Source organism: Schistocerca nitens, chromosome 2, assembly GCF_023898315.1.
Source record: "Schistocerca nitens isolate TAMUIC-IGC-003100 chromosome 2, iqSchNite1.1, whole genome shotgun sequence".
Lineage (NCBI taxonomy): Eukaryota > Metazoa > Arthropoda > Insecta > Orthoptera > Acrididae > Schistocerca > Schistocerca nitens.
The window spans coordinates 727,967,569-727,982,563 of record NC_064615.1 but is presented as its reverse complement, the minus strand read 5'-3'; the positions used below and the strand labels follow the sequence as shown (position 1 = coordinate 727,982,563).

The window sequence follows — 14,995 nt, the reverse complement described above, 5'->3', positions numbered from 1 at the left end:
GGGTGTGTAGTGTGGAACCTTCCTTCAGATATAAAACCCAGTAGCTCGAGCCAAAATGAGAAATCCTTCTGCTCTCAATTTTAAACAAAATGTTGATGCCTTATCTACATTTCATTCACTGTTCTGCACAAGCTGAAGTCACCCATATGCAAAGTTTATACAATGCATTTTTATCTTTGCAAAATCTTTAAAATTTCATGAACTTTTTTCCTCAATTTGTTGCAGCACTGTAACTATGCCATATAATGAAAATCAATTCAATCCTTTACCAAATTAAGATATCAGACTTCACGATGTACAAAAATCAAATCTTTTCGTGTAACAGTTTTATTAAAAATGGATTATAAGTATTTAACAGTAGCCAGCAACTCCGCATGGGTGGAACTAGGATGTGTCGTGCCCAACCATCCTTTGGATACAAAACCCTATCAATCGAGAATGAAATGAGGGATCATTCTGGTCTCAAATAAAATTTCAATATCTTATCTACATTTTATTCACTGCAACATATGAGCCAAAATCCACCATACGCAAAGTTTATGATTATTATTCACCTCTGCAAACTCTTTAAAATTTCATGCAATGTTTTACTTAATTTAATGCACCACAATAAGTACAATGGATAACAAAAATAAATTCAGTTCTTTATCGAGTGGCAATATCAGATTGGAAGATGCACAAAAACCAAATTTTTTTCACTACATAGTTTTCAAAAATTGGATAAGTGTTTTACACCGACTGGAGCACCACCTCTCAGCACAGGCAACAGCCAGCATTTGGAGAGCAGAACAGTCATAACAAAAGCTGCCTCAGGACAGAATGCAAAGAGCACAACTGTAGAAGTGAAAGGGTAAATGGAAACTTTAATGGCAGTTAAGAAGGGAAAATATATACAGAGATGTTATTGACTGACCAGTACAAACAAGAATGGCATAAAACTAGTTGGATTCTGTAGAAGCCATGACATGATCTCTCAAAGTCAGCATCTTCAGAAGACCAAATAAACTCAAAACCTGAAAACAACCAGACTGAAAAAAAAGGAGAATGGCAATTGGATCATGTTTGCATGGATAAGAACTGACAACAGTGAAATTTACAATGTGATAGTTCTGAGAGGACCAGACACCAGGTCAGATCATTATTTGTTAAAAAAATTAAATTCACTCAATTGTAAAAAAAATTCCAGCCAAAAAAGAAGACAACCAATGCCCCTCAAACTGATAAACAACAGACTAGGAATATAAATGTAACAGATCATCTAGAGGAAATAATTCCTCAATTGAAACAAATAGCTGAACAAATTGCCCCAAGACACCCAAAGAAATTACACCAATGGTGGAAGAAAGAATGTGAGAAAACAGCAGAAGACGGACAGCAAGCCCGGTTGAGATAACAGAGGCAAAAAACAGGCAAATCACAACAGGAACTCACAAAGCAAAGAAAGATAAGCAATAAAATAATTAGGAGGATTAAACGATAGTACCAAAAAGATATACCTTTAATGATTGAAACAAATGGTTCAAATGGCTCTGAGCACTATGGGACTCAACTGCTGAGGTCATTAGTCCCCTAGAACTTAGAACTAGTTAAACCTAACTAACCTAAGGACAGCACACACATCCATGCCCGAGGCAGGATTCGAACCTGCGACCGTAGCGGTCTCGCGGTTCCAGACTGCAGCGCCAGAACCGCGCGGCCACTTCGGCCGGCGATTGAAACAAATAATAAGAAAACAAACCCACAAGATTACCACAAGATTTTGGGCAGGCAACTCCAAAGATATGATCCTTCAAAATTAATGCTAAAAAATAAAAACAATAAGATGGTCATAGCAACAGAGGAAATACAGACAGTTCAACAGAAACATTTAACATACTACTAAATTGTGAAGATCCCCCAACAATTCTTCAAATAAACACGGAAACCACAATAAAACCAACACTATAAAATATAAACCCACCAACATTCCATGAAGTCTACAAAGCTTTGAGAGAGCTCAAGAATTACAAAGCATGTGGAGATGATTAAACATTGCAAAACTCTGGAAACATACAGCAGAACCACCAAAGACATCATTACATCATTGCATGGTGAAAATCTGGAACAAAGAAGAGCTTCCAGAACATGGGACTATGGATATAATACATCCATTACTCAAAAAGGAGAAAAAAAAATGGATAACTACTGAGGGATCTCCCTCTTGGATTGCACATATAAAGCCTTGTCAATAATTCTGTACAATCAATGTAAAGATCAACATGAACTGGAGCTAGGAGACTACCAAGGATGATTCAGACCCTGCACAAGCTGTTCAGAACAGATAATGACTTTAAAATTAGCAATGGTTGTCCACAAAAGACGACGAAAACAACAAGACGTGTAGACTTCAAAAAAGCTTATTATATCCACACATCTTCACTGATGTACATATTAAGGGATTTGGGACTTCACCACAAATCAATAATTATGGCCAAATTAACTGTCATAAACACCAAAAAAATTCAGATAACTATCTAAGCTGTTTATTATTAAAACTGGGCTAAGGCAGGGTGATGGTCTACCACCACTACTCTTCAACTGTGCTCTGGTTACTAGGTAAGAGAATGCTACAAGAAAAATACTAAGAAAATACAAACTGGAAGCAAGAAAGATCAAATAAATTTAAACTGCTCAGGATCTTTAGATGGCTCAGTATTACTAGCTAATAACATACAAGAAACTAGAAATCAATAATAAGCCTACAAATTATAGCACAAAAAATAGAACTCCAGATATCATTCGAAAAGCCTGACATGATAGAAACAGACCCACTAGTAATAAACCAAATAAAATGAAACAACAGAAAAACAAAAATAGTTTAAATAACTAGGAGAAATTATTACACAAAATTTGACCGAAAAATATGCTTGGCAACAAAGGACTACTAAAATGATAAAGGCTCAAAAATGAACAATGGAAACTCCAGGTAGGAAAATTAAAGTACTGTGAGATGGTGGTTCAGCCAGAGGAAACATATGCAAGTGAGACTCTTTTTAAAGTCACTCAGAGAAACAGAGTCGCAAAATACTAAAAGCAGAGAAAAGAATAGCTAGTACATGAATAAATAAAAAATATTAAAAAGGACATTGGAGGATAGCACCAAATGCAATGGTGAACAGGAAACTGAAGCCTATTACAGATAGTATATGCAAGATGAGTATCTCTCTTTGGATGCCTCATGAGGACAGCAAATACCATATTAACATGAAGAATTATAGATAAACTCTGAAATTTTAACAGGGTGTATACGTGGACAAGGAAAAAAAATTCCCGGATTTCCCGGTTAAAAATACAGTTTCTCCCGGGTGACAGTATATTTTCCCTTATCAATCGTTTGAATGGTTATGGTTTTATACCCTGGCGTACAATATCCCGGCACTTTAGAAAACGAAACTCAGGGAAAAAAGACACGTTTTGGAAACATTTTTGATGTGCAGCAACATGTACGCTGCGTATTTTCGCATTACAAAAGTATACACTGGAATTCCACCAAACACCGCATGTTACTTTCCGTATAATTGAAAATGAGATTTCGATGCGCTCTGGTAGGCCGTTCGTAGCTCATGTCACATGATCTCGCCAGCCGATGACAGCGGATATTCAGAGCATAGGACACGTGTTGTAGTCAGCCAACAGCAACATCACTGTTATGTAGCACGAACTCACAAACAGGGAAAGTTAATAAAAAATGGTTCAAATGGCTCTGAGCACTATGGGACTTAACTGCTGTTGTCATCAGTCCCCTAGAACTTAGAACTACTTAAACCTAACTAACCTAAGGACATCACACACATCCATGCCCGAGGCAGGATTCGAACCTGCAACCGTAGCAGTCGCGCGGTTCCAGACTGTAGCGCCTAGAACCGCTCAGCCACTCCGGCCGGCGGGGAAAGTTAATAGTTTAAATTAAAATACATAGTGTTGTTACAAGAAAAGCAAAGTTTTCACATATAATATTGTTCTCAAGCTGAAAGCGAAGCTAAGCTTTCGCATATGCTGTTGATGTTTTTTGCGAGTGTTACACTTTAAGATATATCACACAAATGTGCCAGTAAAATTTTTAATAATGACATAAATGTCTGATCTTTAGGGTTCGAAATCCTTCTAAATGGCGCGTCATCAAAGAGTTGATTTTTAAATGAGAGTCAAACGTTCTGTGATTTAATAAATTCATGATGCATTCTTGCACATAGTTCAACTTACGTAAAAGGATATTTACTTTGAAAGTAACGCTTTTCAAACCACTATTCGCAATATTTTCTCGCGACCTGTTAGAAATAGGTTTGTTTCAGCAGTTGCCAGAAAACGACACCGCGCTTGGGTAGCTATCATGACGTAGGAAGCGCGTTATGTACGTACGTGTAAAACATTGAAAGATCATACATTATGTCATAAAAGAAAAAAGACGTCAAAGGATACTGCAAGAGCATCGGAATTTCGTGAACAATATTAAAATGTGCACATTTAAAGTGCATACTTAAAGTGTACATTCGTATGTCCGGATTCCCAATGATGTAGACCTCGACCTGATATTAAGCTTTTCAGTGTGGTTTTCGGGATGTAAATTTTCTTGGAGGACCAGTACTATATTGTATCATGTTTGGTTCTTTATTATGACATAATGCCATACGTGCTAGAAAATGAAAACGTGCACTTGAAATGCAGCGAACAGTTGAAACTAGCCAGTACTGTGGAATTAAACATTTCGTTTCAAATACATTGACTGCCTCTGCGGAAAAGGTTAACAAAAGTCAAATTTCTTCAGGAAACAGACAAAAATAACTTCATTGTTCCACAAGGGGATTAATGCTTGACTGTCAGAAAGGTGGAAATAAAATAAAATCTGAAACTAATGACATATTTTAGCCTTCAGTAATTATGTGAATGTATTTTAATTCACTTGATAGCTCCCGGCCACAGATATCCATTTTGTTTTCATTTGACGTGACAGTAAACGAAGGGGAAACAGCAAAATCACTAAATGTAAGCACAGGTCATGTGGAGACTACCCACTGTAACTCAGACTGCTCTGCGCATCAGCCCTGGATCTACATTTGCGAACCGAGTCAAACTATATATTAAAAAAATAAAAAAAACGAATTTTCAAACTACATTCATCTTGTAGCACATCTTTCTGAAAAGTCTGAAACATAAAACATATGTATTCGAGGAAATGTAAGACATATTATTTGGTCTTAAGTATGCCAAAGTGCAGTGCCACGCCTCTTCATAAAGCATTTTTCTACCGCACATCCAAACTATATTCAGGCGAGTGAACATTGAAATGTCCTGTGGTGCCTCTCCTGCTCCCAGTTGGCCGGTTTGACAGCCTGTCCCTCTTTAAAAAAATCTCGCAATTAATAGCGGATGGGATTATTTGTAATCGAGAGAACAAGAACTCTTCAGAAAATCTGAACTCTTTATTGCCTATTAGTTAATAACTTGCTGTTTTGTGTGACATAAAATTAAATATAAGATATATAAAACCAATACTGACAAGAGATAAGCAAGAAATACACATTTCTTCAAACCTTAGCTCCTAGCATTTTTTTTCTCTCTAATCTTGCTACAGCTTTACATGGCGTGCTTTCCTTTCTGCGAAAGAATCTATTACCTCATCAAAGTTCTTCAAACGTTTTGCTACATGAAAAATCGAAATGTCATCATCTAATACTGAAAGCTGTTAATACAAATAATACCCAAGACTTGTGTGGTTTCTTGACCTTATTACGTCTATTTTGTCACTGTCTGCTAGATAAAACAAAATAGGCCTTTCTAATATGGCAGCAATTTTGTAACACACCAAATAAACGAGATTGTTTTGGCACAAATGGCCATTTTCATAACACGACAGAATATAATCCACGAAGTACCAACATCAAATGCCTATTAGGCCTACTACAAGCAAAAAGCTTTATGTTAGGAAATAGTTTCACATTTGATTCATACGCACCAGCTTCTCAAGCATAAGATCGAAAAGTAGTATTATGAAATTTTTATATAAATTTGGAATCGTCTTATTCTTCCATAATTTATGTGATGTCCCCGTTTCTTCTCCTTCCTCGTTCTAACAATCTTGTCATCACCAATTCCATAGCTATTGCTGCCATTGTCAAAATTTGTTCGCCGATTAACTTCACTAACCCTGTCAGAATCACAGGTTTAGTTACCCCGCGGTTAGGCGTTATTACGTGTTTGAACAACACGTTTTCCACGTTAATTCCTAAATAGAACTTACGCATCTGCTAGCCGGGGACTGTAAAAATGGTCCTTACTAGTGTAGCGATCTGGCCAAAAATTTTCTGTCAAAATTTCATTTTCTTGGATACACCGAGAAGATAATGCGTAATCTTTCTGACCTGTTATTCCTGTTAGTCGTTTATTTCCATTCTGGTAGTCTGAATCTATGGATTTCGCTAGTAATTATAACAATTCTGATCATTCACAAACCCAATCAACCACATAATCAGACAGCGATTGGCATTCATCCGTTCGGCTTTACTCCCTCAGCTCAGCTCGCATAGCCCTGTCCCCTGTTGTCTGCGGAAAGTTTATTTCTAGATGCAACGAGGATTCTCCTGACAGAAACGGCACGTACACGACGCATGCATTCAGAAGTCAACTTATGATTCATTCAGAAATCACCTTAAAATGTGTTCAAAAATGTTCAAAAACCAACAGGGAAACGTTTCAAAATAATGTGAATAATCGATAGACAAACGTGCGCTGGATGCTGGGCGCTTTGTGAAACAAGTTTTTTTTCCCCCCAATGAATATGAATTTGGCGCCCCCTTTTTCCGGTAGCATCTAGCTGCTTGCTGCGACTGCTTGCACAGCCAACAGCAACATTCCTGTAGCCAGAAGCGGGAGAATCACTGCTCAAACGTGACTCAACTGCGCATGGGCATGAGCCCGCGCGTAACTGCTAAAACAAATCGAATGTAAACAGTTGCGACTTCAGGCTCATTGGAGGCAATTTGTTGTTACGAAGCACTGCATAGTCTTCTTAAAGCCTTTGACACGTTTTCAATTGGCAGACGCTTGCATGAGCACTGTGTGTCGTTGTTGTATATGGCGCATTGCCTTTGCAATTTAAGTTATTTTCGTTTTTTTCTCTCGTTTATGTTTTATTGTTGAAGTCTTATTCTGCAGTAGCCGGATACAGTAATATCCTTTGTTAGAGTATCGGTTCTCACCAGTCAAAATTACAAAAATTTAACTGAAAACTCAAACAATGAAAAATTCCCGGAATTCTAAAAATATCCCGGGTTTTTCCCGGTTTTCTCCTGGATGAAAAAATTCCCGGGGTTTTTCCCAGATCTCCCGGGTCGTATACACCCTGTTGAAACAACAAGTAAGATGGACGAAGGAAATTAGAGATGATATGGGAGAACTAAAAATAAGCTTGGATGATCTGCAAAATAAAACAGAAAATCACCACAAACTGAAAAACAAGAAAATGAGGTTTAAAGCAAAAATAGACAAACGAAAACAGTGAAAAGGCAAACAATCCTGTTGGACAAATATCCGCAACTGAGCATTATAGCAGAGGTTGAAAACACAACTTCAACTGTAAATTACTTTATTTTCACACGACCGGTTTCAGACTGTCATAAGCCCATCCTCAGGTGTCGTAGCTGTGCTGTGGTCCCCGAGTGCCGTGTGTACCAGGCGCGGTGTGCTGCCTATGAAACGACACCTGAGGATGGGCTTATAACAGTCTGAAACCGGTCGGGTGAAAATAAAGTAATTTACAACTGAAGTGGTATTTTCAACCTCTGCTACAGAGAAAAGGGTATTTGCAGATGAGGAAAGCTGGAAAAGATCAGAATGAATGAAAGATACTGGAAAATTCGGATGGAATGAAACATGCATGTATCAAAGAAAATGACCAACAAATTATTGACTAAATCACAGACGAACAGTGATCACCTTTGTAGACTTCAAAAAATATATGATTCAATAGATAAATGTACACTGTCTAATACACCTGAAGAGTTTACAGTGGATAGAAAGAAAAGACATTTGTTTAAACAAGTATTAACTGATACCAGCTCAAAAGTTAAATTTCCATGCAAAAGTCTGAACCTTTTGACATAAAAACAGGGGTCCAACAGTCATACAGACTATTAGAAGAGATAATTAGGGAATTGGAGAAAGGACTATGCAAAACTAAAATTCATTTACCATGTTTAATTTATGCAGGCGATCTAGGATCTTTTCAAGCAACAGAGAAGAAGTGATTAACTTTCACGAAAAAAGACATTAAATAGCAACTAAAAGTTGAGTTAAAAGTTTCTTACGAGAAAACTCAATACATGGAAGGTTTCCCTTAGTTCTTAGATGGACAACCCTTGTTCACACAGTCCAGCAAAATATCTCACGTATCTAAATTTAAATATCTAGAAGAAATCATCCAAGCCTCTTGATTACATTGTGAAACAAACAGAGAGACAATCAATTAATTACAAAGAACCTACAGAGTTGCATCAAATAGGTGCAATAAAAAAATCAATATCTCATAATGCAAAATTAAATCATTACAAAACAGTAATCAAACCAGATGTGTTACATGCATCAGAGACTGTAACCATTGGATACAGACCATTAACTAAATATGCAGAATGAGAAAAAAGGAAAATACTAAGGAAAATTTTGGTCCTGTTGTTGTTGACGGAATCTGGACGAGATGAAACTCTAATGAATCGTATCAAAATTTGGAGGCAAAGAATAATGAAATTTTATGGCTACTTCCTCAGAATGAATGAAAATAAACTGACCAAAAGGATCTCTACCTTGTCCTCTCAATGGAAATTAAAAACAATTGGGTACATGAAACTGGAAAAGATCTTCATGAAATATGAATTACAAACAAAAAAGAAGATGAAGAGACACTGGAACAGAAGCACATCAGTAAAATAAGTTCAATTGTACTATCGTCTACAAGACTATGTAAGATAATAAATGATGGCAGAGACCTCACATTGTTGAATAGTATTCTTTGTACTGCAAAAACTACGACTACTACACTCTCATTACAAAGGAGAATGCAAGGAATCTGTTGGATAAGATTTAATGGCAATCTGTGTAATTGCAAAAAGGACTATGTGGGAAATCTACAACAATATTCACAGTCAGATCACAGTACAAGATCTGTCGGAAAACCCTAGAAAGTTCTGGTTTCACACAAATTCAGTGAATGGGTCAAAATGTTACATACAGTTCTTTTCAGATCAAATGAAGACACAAGGGACAAAAAATTGAAATATTTAAAAGGCATCACCAAGTCATGATGCTGTTATTGTACCTCATTTTGACTGCTGCAGAAACTAATGACTAGGTGGTATTAAAGTAAGAAATTTTTACATTGTAAACCAATTAAGATTACTCAAAATGAACAAGGCACTGGGCAGTTGCAAAATTTCTAAAAGATTTTAGATTTAATGTATTGTAAAATTAGAACCACTCCCAGCTCGTATTTATCCTGAATCTGCTGTGCAGTAAATAGTTCTCCATGACTGAATAAAGAGCTCAGGTCAATCCAATTTATTAAAAAAGGTAAAACAACAGATGCATATTACTTTGAATGCTATTATGTTCTTGGAGGAAAAGTAGTCTCAAAATCTTCGGTAGTGGATCTTAAGGTTGGCCCTGATAGCGGTAAAGCAGATAAAAGTACCCAAACGAGGCTTGCTTACGATGCTTGTAAAATAATACAAAAAGAGTGTCTAGGTAGTAATACGTTCACAAAAGATGTGTGCAATGTTAAAAACATTAACGAAAAACTAAGAAATAATGAAGCCCTAATAACTAAGGCCGATAAGGGGAACATGACTATCATTTCTACAAAAAAAGAATATATTCAGAAAACGGAAATGTTCTTTGAAGAGAATGGCATCATACCACTAGAGGTAGACCCAACGCCCGCCATACAGAGGGATATTAGAGCGAGTCTTAGCAATACTAAGAAGTTGATCGGAGAATTAGAAAAAAGGCATCGATAAACATGAACCCCAAGCCCCCGACGTTGAGTCAATTTAAGCTCCACAAAATTTCCCATCTGATCCGCCCTATTGTGGATAGTACCAATAGTGCTTATCATAAATTAGCAAGACACTTACATTATAAAATTAAAGAATATTTCGTGTTTCAAAATAATTTTTCGATTAAAAATTCAGTGGACCTAGCCAACAGACTTAAAACCGTAACATGTTCCGAAAATACCAAATTGGTGTTATTTGACATCATTAGCTTGTACACAAACGTACCAGTGGATCAGACCTTGAACATTATAGAACAAAACTTAAGGTACCACAAAAAATTATCCACCATAGAAATTGATGAGCTAATGTTACTTCTTAGAACGACTCTTAAATACAATAATTTTTCATTCAATAAAAAATAATATTCACAGCCATGCGGCCTAGCTATGGGGAGTACACTTGCATGTATCATGTCTGAAATTTTTATAAATTCCCTGGAATTGGTTTTTTTCCGAAATTACCTGGAATTAGTGAACAACATCATCTTTTATGTGAGATACATGGATGACATTCTTCTACTGGTTAATAACTCTCCAGAAGGAATAAAGCAAATTTTCGCAACGTTTAACAGTCTACATGAAAAAATAAAATTCACATAAGATCACTAAATTATCTTGATTTAACGTTGACTATTAAAGATGCTAAAATAGAGTTCAACATATTCCGGAAGGGAACTTATTCAGACAACATCATCCCGGCCGATTGAACCCACCCCCAAGCGCATAAAATGGTGTTTTTCTATTCTAGTATCCATCGGGTGATTTCTATCCCGTTGTCGGATGTCAACCCCGAAAAAGAATTACAAATTCTCGAGAGTATTGCACAGAATAATGGCTATGATCCAAAGATAGTGAGGCAATTATATCATAAGAAAATGCGAAAAAGGACAACGACTTTAGGAAACACAAATACTCAAACCCAAGATCAGACCAAGAAATGGTTGTCAGTTCCTTATATAGGTAACATCTCCTACAAGATAGTGCACCTGTTGAAAAATTCAGATTTTAAAATTTCCTTCTCGACGAGTAATAGTTCAAAGCGAAATTTGGTTCATACCCTTGAGAAAGACTGTGATAAGTCAGCGAAATCAGGCGTATATAAGATTATGTGTGATGATTGCCCATATTATTACATAGGTCAAACATGCAGAGATATAGCAGTAAGGTTAAAGAACATCTTCCAATACAGGTGTAGGAACACGGGGGTCAGCCTTTGCGGAACATCTGGTGCAAATGGCTCATACACCTAAACCTTTACATGACATAGAGCTACTACATCATGAAGTTAAGGGATATAGACTCAACACGCTTGAGGAACTACAAATTTATGCACACCTAATTACAGATAGAGGCAATTTACTGAACGATCAACTGTATCTACAAAATAGGGTATACTTCGAAGGCTTCCAGCCTATATTATGTTTACAATAATTCATAATGCATGTGACCATTACAGTTTCTGTAATAATAGAACCTTTCCTACAGATGTTCATACGAGATTTGTTGGTCAGTTTATAAGGCTCTGTGGTAGAATGTATAACGTAGTCATGCTGGATACTGTAATTAACTTACAACAGTAAAGTATAAAATTAATTCATAGCAAAAATGTTATCTAAAAACAAAGATGTCCGTGGACGGACATCAAATCCACCAACAAGCAACAGTACCTCCATTATGACAGCTGCCACCCATTCCACATCAAACGGTCCCTTCCCTACAGCCTAGGTCTTCGTGGCAAACGAATCTGCTCCAGTCTGGAATCCCTGAACCATTACACCAACAACCTGACAACAGCTTTCGCATCCCGCAACTACCCTCCCGACCTGGTACAGAAGCAAATAACCAGAGCCACTTCCTCATCCCCTCAAACCCAGAACCTCCCACAGAAGAACCACAAAAGTGCCCCACTTGTGACAGGATACTTTCCGGGACTGGACCAGACTCTGAATGTGGCTCTCCAGCAGGGATACGACTTCCTCAAATCCTGCCCTGAAATGAGATCCATCCTTCATGAAATCCTCCCCACTCCACCAAGAGTGTCTTTCCGCCATCCACCTAACCTTCGTAACCTGTTAGTTCATCCCTATGAAATCCCCAAACCACCTTCCCTACCCTCTGGCTCCTACCCTTGTAACCGCCCCCGGTATAAAACCTGTCCCATGCACCCTCCCACCATCACCTACTCCAGTCCTGTAACCCGGAAGGTGTACACGATCAAAGGCAGAGCCACGTGTGAAAGCACCCACGTGATTTACCAACTGACCTGCCTACACTGTGATGCATTCTATGTGGGAATGACCAGCAACAAACTGACCATTCGCATGAATGGACACAGGCAGACAGTGTTTGTTGGTAATGAGGATCACCCTGTGGCTAAACATGCCTTGGTGCACGGCCAGCACATCTTGCCCAAACTCTTTGTCTTTGAATATGTCTGCTTGTGTCTGTATATGTGTGGATGGATATGTGTGTGTGTGCGCGAGTGTATACCCGTCCTTTTTTCCCCCTAAGGTAAGTCTTTCCGCTCCCGGGATTGGAATGACTCCTTACCCTCTCCCTTAAAACCCACATCCTTTCGTCTTTCCCTCTCCTTCCCTCTTTCCTGATGAAGCAACCGTTGGTTGCGAAAGCTAGAATTTTGTGTGTATGTTTGTGTGTCTATCGACCTGCCAACGCTTTCATTTGGTAAGTCATATCATCTTTGTTTTTAGATATATTTTCCCATGTGGAATGTTTCCCTCTATTATATTCATATCAAAAATGTTATCTGACGCATGCGTAATAAGAGTTTGATTCTATACGTCTCGCGCATGCGCATGCGTCTGTGAGGCAGACTGCGAAGCCCTCGCGGTCCGCAGTCTCTAGTCACACGACGAGGCCCATACAATGGGCTTAAAGTGAATTTGCTACAGCTTGTTTAATAGAAGTGACAAAACATTATGGTTATGCATCAAGGTTTATAAAGTTGACTTAGGACATGGCTTGTTTAGGCAAACATTTAAATAATATTTTATGTAAGTATTACACGTTGCATCCTGTAGGATGACCATATCTAATATAATTAACTAGCACATTATAATATTAACTTTTTGCAGATTCTGAAGAAGACGTTACTACTAACGTTGAAACCTAGGTAAACGATAAAGTTAACCTGCAACTGTAGGCTGTATATTCTTATATATGCTACTGAAGTTCTAAACATATATAAATGATTAATCATAGAAGGTATTTCAGACAGTTCACTCCCAGTGACTGATCACAGAAATCAGCACTAAATTCCTGGAATTTATTACACTGTTTGCAATTCCTGGGAGTAATGCCACATAGCAGTTTGAAATGTGACCAACACGTTAATCCAATAGTGGAGGAGGAAGTGGAAGATTCAGATTTTTTGGGAGGAATCAGGGCACAGTGTGGTGCACCTATAAAGAAAACTGCTTCAAGATGCTAGTATGAACAGTTCTTAGTGTTCAACTGTTTGAAGTCATTATCAAATAGGTATGACAGGCATACATAAAACAAATCTAGAGGCATGCCCCTAGGATTGAAATACATCAGGAAAATCTTTATGAAAGTGTATCAGGGAAGCACAGGATGTGAATCCTTGGCAGAAAGGCATTGTTGCTCTTGCAGAACACTGTTGGAGAAATTTAGAGAACCAGTATTTAAAGAGGGAAGCACAGGATGTGAATCCTTGGAAGAAAGGCATTGTTGCTCTTGCAGAACACTGTTGGAGAAATTTAGAGAACCAGTATTTAAAGAGGGACCGCAAAAATAAAAGTGCTTCCATTGAATATCTTGCATAAGACTCACAAAAATAAGTTAAAGGGAGATCAGGATATTTACTGATGATTACAGACATTCTTTTTTTTCCCCTCACTCCATATACAAATGAAATACTACAGAAAGTTACTAACGTGTGACTGAAATACCCTCCATTACAAACTGTATAGTGGCGTATATGAAAAGTGTCAGGACTATAAAGTGGCAAATTGGATTAAAGGAAGGCTTCATACAAAAAACTGACTTCTGTTTTATGAGCAAAAATGTGATTCATATTGCCATTTGGAGATGAACACAAGCATTATAATTATTATTGTAGATATGTGAATAATCAGCACATCTTTTTTTCCTGAATTTAAGGACAAAAAACCTGAGTGCACGGATTCGTTGTAACAAAGTTGGTACTGCTCAACCTCCAACGACAGATTCCGTTATACTATAGCGTTGTTGCAACCTCAGTCTGTGTCACATCAGTAGTTCACTGGAAGTGAAGTATTAACCACACATTAACTTGTTAGTTATGACTACAAGTTCTCATTCTCATTCATAAAAAACTAAAGAAAAATTTAAAATTATGGAAGAAACAGGGAACATTGGAAACCATGCAGCAGGAAGAAAGTATGATGTAAGTGAGGGTTGTATTTGTGACTGGTGAAAAAACAAAATGTGGGTTCAAAAAATAACAGTAATCACCAGGTATTTCACAGATAAAAAGTGAAGCATCCAAACCTTGAAAAAAGGCTCTGTAATCATGTAGATGAGAAGCAACAATAAGCATGCATAGTGACTACTGAAATGCACCTTTTCTAGTCCCAATGGTTTAGGCTTCCAGAGGAAAACTATCGTCACTCTACGGCTTCCAGGCAATTACAATGAAAAGTAATGAATTTTCATTGCTAGATGATAAATTTGTGCTGTGAATATTCTGACATATTACTACAAATTGGTAACACAAATCAAATGCCTGTCTATTTTGAGATGCTGCTCAACAATACCAGGGACAGGAAAGGAGAATCTAGTGTTCTGGTACAAACTGTCAGCAAAGAGAAGCAATGATGTACAGTGATGCTGTGTGTAACTTCCATGATATTAAAATGGGAAACTATTCCACATATACCAGGCAAGGGCACA

General features: G+C 37.5%; 1 protein-coding gene across 9 annotated transcripts in view; it reads right to left on the bottom strand.

The window, feature by feature from the left end:
- The window catches only part of LOC126236927 (zinc finger CCCH domain-containing protein 13-like), a 264,568-nt gene that overhangs the window by 26,046 nt on the left and 223,527 nt on the right, over nucleotides 1-14,995 (bottom strand). The window lies entirely within an intron of this gene.